This window comes from Myxine glutinosa, chromosome 11, assembly GCF_964187855.1.
Source record: "Myxine glutinosa chromosome 11, kmMyxGlut1.1, whole genome shotgun sequence".
NCBI lineage: Eukaryota > Metazoa > Chordata > Myxini > Myxiniformes > Myxinidae > Myxine > Myxine glutinosa.
The window spans coordinates 6061300-6070948 of NC_136271.1; positions in this window are offsets into that span (position 1 = coordinate 6061300).

The following is a 9649-nucleotide window of genomic DNA, read 5'->3' on the forward strand; positions in this document are numbered from 1 at the left end:
CCCCCATCCTCACCCTCCCCTCATCCTCTACCTCCCCCTTCCCCCCACCCCCATCCTTTCCCTCCCCCACCCCCCACCCCCATCCTCTCCCTCCCCCACCCCCCATCCTCTCCCTCACCCCACCCCCCATCCTCTCCCTCACCCCACCCCCCAGCCTCTCCCTCCCCCCACCCCCATCCTCTCCCTCCCCCCACCCCCCATCCTCTCCCTCCCCCCACCCCCCATCCTCTCCGTCCCCCCACACCCCATCCTCTCCCTCCACACCCCCATCCTCTCCCTCCCTCCTCGCCCCATCCTCTCCCTCCCTCCTCGCCCCATCCTCTCCCTCCCCCCTCCCCCCACCCCCATCCTCTCCCTCCCCCCTCCCCCCACCCCCAGCCTCTCCCTCCCCCCTCCCCCACCACCCTCATCTCCCTCCCCCCACCGCCATCTTCTCCCTCCCCCTACCCCTCATCCTCTCCCTCCCCCTACCCCTCATCCTCTCCCTCCCCCCACCCCCCAGCCCTCTGCCTCCCACAGATCTCCCGATGTCCTTGCTTATGAGGAGCCTTTTTTATTATAAAAAAAGGTAAAACAAGTAAAGATACATTCAAAGTACACCGTCCCCATGCCAAATAATTAAATATCCTCAATAAATCAGCGCCTCCGGCACCGAGCAATACCGCAGTGCACCTCATAGAGGCTGCATTTGGAGGGAGAGCTGTACACTAATTAATTGATTAATTGCATAATTAAAATCAATAAAAGAATATCACAAAATATTTTATTAATCAATTGGCTAATAGCATAACTAAACCACCAGTGCTTCATCCGAATATGTATCTTTTAGAAATTTAATTAAATAAGTCATTAATAAAAAATTAATTGATTAATCAATAATTAATCGATTAATCAATAAATAATTAATCGATTAAATGATTAATCAATAAATCAAAAATACCCTTGATAGCCACATCACTTGGTCACTGTCATGTCCAAATATTAGCTTCCCAGCTCAAAAGGTGCCTGAGATATTGGCCAAATGAGAAAGAAAATAAATAAATGATTAATAATGAAAATAAATAAATAATAATCATAAAAAAATTAAATTATTAATCAATTTGGTCAGAGAACAAATAAACTACCACTATATCATCAGAATCTGTAACTTAAAAAAAAATTTTTTTTTTGTCATTAATCGAATAATTAAATAATTAATCGATTAATTGATTAATTAATAAATAAAAATATCCTTTGCAGCCAAATCACCTGGTCATTGGCATGTCCAAATGTCAGCTTCCTAACTCAAAAGGTGCCTGAGATAATGGTCAGAAGAAAAAGTAAATGTATAAGTACTTAATTAATCGCTAATAATTAAATAACCCATCAATTAATTGATTAATCAAAAAACAAAAAATACCGTTTTTGACAAAGGACTTGCTCACTATTGTGCCGAAATTTCAGCTTCCTAGCTCAAAGGATGGCTGAGATATCGCCCGGACAAACAAACAAGAAAACAAACAAGTACACATACATTCAAAGTACACCGCCCCATGCCAAATAATTAAATATGCTGCAGCGCGGCATTGCCGGGGCGCCTCCGGCGCCCGGCAATACCGCAGTGCAGCTCATTGAGGCTGCATTGGGAGGGAGAGGTGTACACTAATTGATTGATTAATTGTATAATTAAAATCAATAAAAGATTATCACAAAATATTTTCATAATCAATTGGCTAATCGCATAACTAAACCAGTAGTGCTTCATCCGAAGATGTATCTTTTAGAAATTTAATTAAATAAGTCATTTATAAAAAATTAAATAATTAATTGATTACTCAATAAATAATTAATCGATTAATCAATAAATACTTAATAGATGAAATGATTAATCAATAAATCAAAAATATCCTTGATAGCCACATCACTTGGTCACTCATGTCCAAATATTAGCTTCCCAGCTCAAAAGGTGCCTGAGATATTGGCCAAATGAGAAAGAAAATAAATAAATGATTAATAATGAAAATAAATAAATAATAATCATAAAAAAATTAAATTATTAATCAATTTGGTCAGAGAACACATAAACTACCACTATTTCATCAGAATCTGTAACTTAAAAAAAAAAAAATTTTTTGTCATTAATCGAATAATTAAATAATTAATCGATTAATTGATTAATTAATAAATCAAAAATATCCTTTGCAGCCAAATCACCTGGTCATTGGCATGTCCAAATATCAGCTTCCTAACTCAAAAGGTGCCTGAGTTAATAATGGTCAGAAGATAAATGAAATTTAATTAATTAAATAAGTACTTAATTAAACGCTAATAATTAAATAACTCCTCAATTAATTGATTATTCAAAAAACAAAAAATACCGTATTTGACAAAGGACTTGCTCACTACTGTGCCGAAATTTCAGCTTCCTAGCTCAAAGGATGGCTGAGATATCGCCCGGACAACCAAGAAAACAAACAAACAAGAAACCAGAGTGAAAACTGAGTACTCTCTTTCAGCGTGCGTCACTGCCGAGCCCCCTTTGGTGCCCGGCAATGACGATTTGCAATGCCTGGAGATGGCATAGGAAAGGAGCGGTGTACAACAAGTACACATACATTCAAAGTACACCGCCCCATGCCAAATAATTAAATATGCTGCAGCGCGGCATTGCCGGGGCGCCTCTGGCGCCCGGCAATACCGCAGTGCAGCTCATTGAGGCTGCATTGGGAGGGAGAGGTGTACACTAATTGATTGATTAATTGTATAATTAAAATCAATAAAAGATTATCACAAAATATTTTCATAATCAATTGGCTAATAGCATACCTAAAGCACTAGTGCTTCATCCGAAGATGTATCTTTTAGAAATTTAATTAAATAAGTCATTTATAAAAAATTAAATAATTAATTGATTACTCAATAAATAATTAATCGATTAATCAATAAATAATTAATAGATGAAATGATTAATCAATAAATCAAAAATATCCTTGATAGCCACATCACTTTGTCACTCATGTCCAAATATTAGCTTCCCAGCTCAAAAGGTGCCTGAGATATTGGCCAAATGAGAAAGAAAATAAATAAATGATTAATAATGAAAATAAATAAATAATAATCATAAAAAAATTAAATTATTAATCAATTTGGTCAGAGAACACATAAACTACCACTATTTCATCAGAATCTTTAACTTTAAAAAAAAAAAATTTTTTGTCATTAATCGAATAATTAAATAATTAATCGATTAATTGATTAATTAATAAATCAAAAATATCCTTTGCAGCCAAATCACCTGGTAATTGGCATGTCCAAATGTCAGCTTCCTAACTCAAAAGGTGCCTGAGTTAATGGTCAGAAGAGAAAGGAAATTTAATTAATTAAATAAGTACTAAATTAATCGCTAATAATTAAATAACTCCTCAATTTATTGATTAATCAAAAAAAAATAATACTGTTTTTGACAAAGGACTTGCTCACGATTGTGCCGAAATTTCAGCTTCCTAGCTCAAAGGATGGCTGAGATATCGTCCGGACAAACAAACAAGAAAGAAAATAATGAAAATAAATAAATAATAATCATAAAAAAATTAAATTATTAATCAATTTGGTCAGAGAACACATAAACTACCACTATTTCATCAGAATCTGTAACTTTAAAAAAAAAATTTTTTTTGTCATTAATCGAATAATTAAATAATTAATCGATTAATTGATTAATTAATAAATCAAAAATATCCTTTGCAGCCAAATCACCTGGTCATTGGCATGTCCAAATATCAGCTTCCTAACTCAAAAGGTGCCTGAGTTAATAATGGTCAGAAGAGAAATGAAATTTAATTAATTAAATAAGTACTTAATTAAACGCTAATAATTAAATAACTCCTCAATTAATTGATTATTCAAAAAACAAAAAATACCGTATTTGACAAAGGACTTGCTCACTACTGTGCCGAAATTTAAGCTTCCTAGCTCAAAGGATGGCTGAGATATCGTCCGGACAACCAAGAAAACAAACAAACAAGTACACATACATTCAAAGTACACCGCCCCCATGCCAAATAATGAAATATCCTACAGCGCGGCATTGCCGGGGCGCCCGGCAATACCGCAGTGCACCTCATAGAGGCTGCATTGGGAGGAAGAGGTGTTCGCTAATTGATTGATTAATTGTATAATTAAAATCGATAAAAGATTATCACAAAATATTTTCTTAATCAATTGGCTAATAGCATAACTAAACCAGTAGTGCTTCATCCGAAGACCTATCTTTTAGAAATTTTATTAAATGTCATTAATAAAAAATTAAATAATTAATTGATTAATCAATAAATAATTAATCAATTAATCAATAAATAATTAAGCAATTAAATGATTAATCAATAAATCAAAAATATCCTTGATAGCCACATCACTTGGTCACTCATGTCCAAATATTAGCTTCCCAGCTCAAAAGGTGCCTGAGATATTGGCCAAATGAGAAAGAAAATAAATAAATGATTAATAATGAAAATAAATAAATAATAATCATAAAAAAATTAAATTATTAATCAATTTGGTCAGAGAACACATAAACTACCACTATTTCATCAGAATCTGTAACTTAAAAAAAAAAAATTCTTGTCATTAATCGAATAATTAAATAATTAATCGATTAATTGATTAATTAATAAATCAAAAATAGCATTTGCAGCCAAATCACCTGGTCATTGGCATGTCCAAATATCAGCTTCCTAACTCAAAAGGTGCCTGAGTTAATGGTACGAAGAGAAAGGAAATTTAATTAATTAAATAAGTACTTCATTAAACGCTAATAATTAAATAACTCCTCAATTAATTGATTAATCAAAAAACAAAAAATACCGTTTTTGACAAAGGACTTGCTCACTATTGTGCCGAAATTTCAGCTTCTTAGCTTGAAGGATGGCTGAGATATCGCCCGGACAACCAAGAAAACAAACAAACAAACAAACAAATGAAAAATCGGTCAGAGACCGAGGACTTGCCGGAATTTACTTTATCGGCCATTTAGGACAAACATGGCGGCCGAACCACATGGCCGATGACGTCATCATTAACATATTTTATTCCCCATGGAGAGTTCTTTCCAATGAGCCATGTCTCAATTTTTTCTGTTCAGCACTTTCGGAGATATCGAGGTGCAAAGTTTTTCCAAGATGGCGGCCGAATCACGTGACCGATGACGTCATCGTTAATATATTTTATTCCCCATGGAGAGTTCTTCACAATGAGCCATGTCTCAATTTTTTCTATTCAGCACTTTTGGAGATATGGAGGTGCAAAATTTTTCGGTTTTTCCAAGATGGCGGCCGAACCACGTGACCTATGACGTCAACATTAACATATTTTATTCCCCATGGAGAGTTCTTTACAACGAGCCATGTCTCAATTTTTTCTGTTCAGTACTTTCGGAGATATAGAGGTGCAAAGTTTTTCGGTTTTTCCAAGATGGCGGCCGAACCACGTCACCGATGACGTCATCAATTGGGCACAGTCTATTCCAGGGCAAGTCCAATATGTGTGCAAAGTTTGGCGATTCTACGTGCAACGGTGTAGACGCAGTGCTGCAAACAGACAGACAAACAGACAAACAGACAAACAGACAAACAAATGAAAAATCGGTCAGAGACCGAGGACTTGCCGGAATGTACTTTTTATCGGCCATTTAGAACAAATATGGCGGCCGAACCACGTGACCAATGATATCATCATTAACATATTTTATTCCCCATGGAGAGTTCTTTACAATGAGCCATGTCTCAATTTTTTCTGTTCAGCACTTTTGGAGATATAGTGGTGCAAAGTTTTGCCGTTTTTCCAAGATGGCGGCCGACCACGTGACATATGACATCATCATTAACATATTTTATTCCCCATGGAGAGTTCTTTACAATGAGCCATGTCTCAATTTTTTCTGTTCAGCACTTTTGGAGATTTCGTGGTGCAAAGTTTTGCCGTTTTTCCAAGATGGCGGCCGACCACGTGACTGATGACGTCATCAGTAACATATTATATTCCCCATGGAGTGTTCTTTACAATGAGCCATGTCTCAATTTTTTCTGTTCAGCACTTTTGGAGATATAGTGGTGCAAAGTTTTGCCGTTTTTCCAAAATGGCGGCCGACCACGTGACATATGACATCATCATTAACATATTTTATTCCCCATGGAGAGTTCTTTACAATGAGCCATGTCTCAATTTTTTCTGTTCAGCACTTTTGGAGATATAGTGGTGCAAAGTTTTGCTGTTTTTCCAAGATGGCGGCCGACCACGTGACTGATGACGTCATCATTAACATATTTTATTCCCCATGGAGAGTTCTTTACAATGAGCCATGTCTCAATTTTTTCTGTTCAGTACTTTCGGAGATATAGAGGTGCAAAGTTTTTCGGTTTTTCCAAGATGGCGGCCGAACCACGTCACCGATGACGTCATCAATTGGGCACAGTCTATTCCAGGGCAAGACCAATATGTGTGCAAAGTTTGGCGATTCTACGTGCAACGGTGTAGACGCAGTGCTGCAAACAGACAGACAAACAGACAAACAGATGAAAAATCGGTCAGAGACCGAGGACTTGCCGGAATGTACTTTTTTATCGGCCATTTAGGACAAATATGGCGGCCGAACCACGTGACCGATGACGTCATCATTAACATATTTTATTCCCCATGGAGAGTTCTTTACAATGAGCCATGTCTCAATTTTTTCCACTCTGCACTTTTGGAGATATAGTGGTGCAAAGTTTTCCCGTTTTTCCAAGATGGCGGCCGAACCACGTGACCGATGGCATCATCATTAACATATTTTATTGCCCATGGAGAGTTCTTTACAATGAGCCATGTCTCAATTTTTTCTATTCAGCACTTTCAGAGAAATGGAGGTGCAAAATTTTTCGGTTTTTCCAAGATGGCGGCCGAACCACGTGACATATGACGTCATCATTAACATATTTTATTCCCCATGGAGAGTTCTTTACAATGAGCAATGTCTCAATTTTTTCTGTTCAGCACTTTTGGAGATATAGTGGTGCAAAGTTTTGCCGTTTTTCCAAGATGGCGGCCGACCACGTGACATATGACGTCATCATTAACATATTTTATTCCCCATGGAGCGTTCTTTACAATGAGCCATGTCTCAATTTTTTCTGTTCAGCACTTTTGGAGATATCGTGGTGCAAAGTTTTGCCGTTTTTCCAAGATGGCGGCCGACCACGTGACTGATGACGTCATCATTAACATATTTTATTCCCCATGGAGAGTTCTTTACAATGAGCCATGTCTCAATTTTTTCTGTTCAGGACTTTTGGAGATATGGAGGTGCAAAATATTTCGGTTTTTCCAAGATGGCGGCCGAACCACGTGACCGATGACGTCATCATTTGGGCACAGTATATTAGAGGGCAAGACAAATACGTGTGCAAAGTTTGGTGATTCTACGTGCAACGGTGTAGACGTAGTGCTGCAAACAGACAAACAGACAAACAGACAAACAGACAAACAGACAAACAAACGAACAGATCAACATACTTGCCGGAATCTTTTCCGGCAAGTAATGAAAAATCGGTCAGAGACCGAGGACTTGCCGGAATTTACTTTTTTATCGGCCATTTAGGACAAATATGGCGGCTGAACCACCTGACCGATGACATCATCATTAACATATTTTATTCCCCACGGAGAGTTCTTTACAATGAGCCATGTCTCAATTTTTTCTGTTCAGCACTTTTGGAGATAGAGGTGCAACGTTTTTCGGATTTTCCAAGATGGCGGCCGAACCACGTGACCGATGACGACATCATTAACATATTTTATTCCCCCTGGAGAGTTCTTTCCAATGAGCCATGTCTCAATTTTTTCTGTTCAGCACTTTTGGAGATAGAGGTGCAACGTTTTTCGGATTTTCCAAGATGGCGGCCGAACCACGTGACCGATGACGTCATCATTAACTTATTTTATTCCCCCTGGAGAGTTCTTTCCAATGAGCCATGTCTCAATTTTTTCTATTCAGCACTTTCGGAGATATGGAGGTGAATTTTTTTCCCGTTTTTCCAAGATGGCGGCCGCACCACGTGACCGATGACGTCATCATTAACATATTTTATTCCACATGGAGAGTTCTTGACAATGAGCCATGTCTCAATTTTTTCTATTCAGCACTTTCGGAGATATGGAGGTGCTAGGTTTTTCGGTTTTTCCAAGATGGCGGCCGACCACGCGACTGATGACGTCATCATTAACATATTTTATTCCCCATGGAGAGTTCTTTACAATGAGCCATGTCTCAATTTTTTCTGTTCAGCACTTTTGGAGATATAGTGGTGCAAAGTTTTGCCGTTTTTCCAAGATGGCGGCCGACCACGTGACATATGACGTCATCATTAACATATTTTATTCCCCATGGAGAGTTCTTTACAATGAGCCATGTCTCAATTTTTTCTGTTCAGCACTTTTGGAGATATAGTGGCGCAACGTTTTGCCGTTTTTCCAAGATGGCGACCGAACCACGTGACTGATGACGTCATCATTTACATATTTTATTCCCCATGGAGAGTTCTTTACAATGAGCCATGTCTCAATTTTTTCTGTTCAGTACTTTCGGAGATATAGAGGTGCAAGGTTTTTCAGTTTTTCCAAGATGGCGGCCGAACCACGTCACCGATGACGTCATCAATTGGGCACAGTCTATTCCAGGGCAAGACCAATATGTGTGCAAAGTTTGGCGATTCGCCGTGCAACGGTGTAGACGCAGTGCTGCAAACAGACAGACAGACAGACAGACAGACAAACAGACAGACAAACGAACAGATCAACATACTTGCCGGAAAAATTTTTCCGGCAAGTAACGAACAGATCAACATACTTGCCGGAAATTTTTCCGGCAAGTAACAAGAAACCAGAGTGAAAACTGAGTACTCTCTTTCAGCGTGCGTCACTGCCGAGCCCCCTTTGGTGCCCGGCAATGACGATTTGCAATGCCTGGAGATGGCATAGGAAAGGAGCGGTGTACAACAAGTACACATACATTCAAAGTACACCGCCCCATGCCAAATAATTAAATATGCTGCAGCGCGGCATTGCCGGGGCGCCTCCGGCGCCCGGCAATACCGCAGTGCAGCTCATTAAGGCTGCATTGGGAGGGAGAGGTGTACACTAATTGATTGATTAATTGTATAATTAAAATCAATAAAAGATTATCACAAAATATTTTCATAATCAATTGGCTAATCGCATAACTAAACCACTAGTGCTTCATCCGAAGATGTATCTTTTAGAAATTTAATTAAATAAGTCATTTATAAAAAATTAAATAATTAATTGATTACTCAATAAATAATTAATCGATTAATCAATAAATAATTAATAGATGAAATGATTAATCAATAAATCAAAAATATCCTTGATAGCCACATCACTTGGTCACTTATGTCCAAATATTAGCTTCCCAGCTCAAAAGGTGCCTGAGATATTGGCCAAATGAGAAAGAAAATAAATAAATGATTAATAATGAAAATAAATAAATAATAATCATAAAAAAATTAAATTGGTAATCAATTTGGTCAGAGAACACATAAACTACCACTATTTCATCAGAATCTGTAACTTAAAAAAAAAAAATTTTTGGGTCATTAATCGAATAATTAAATAATTA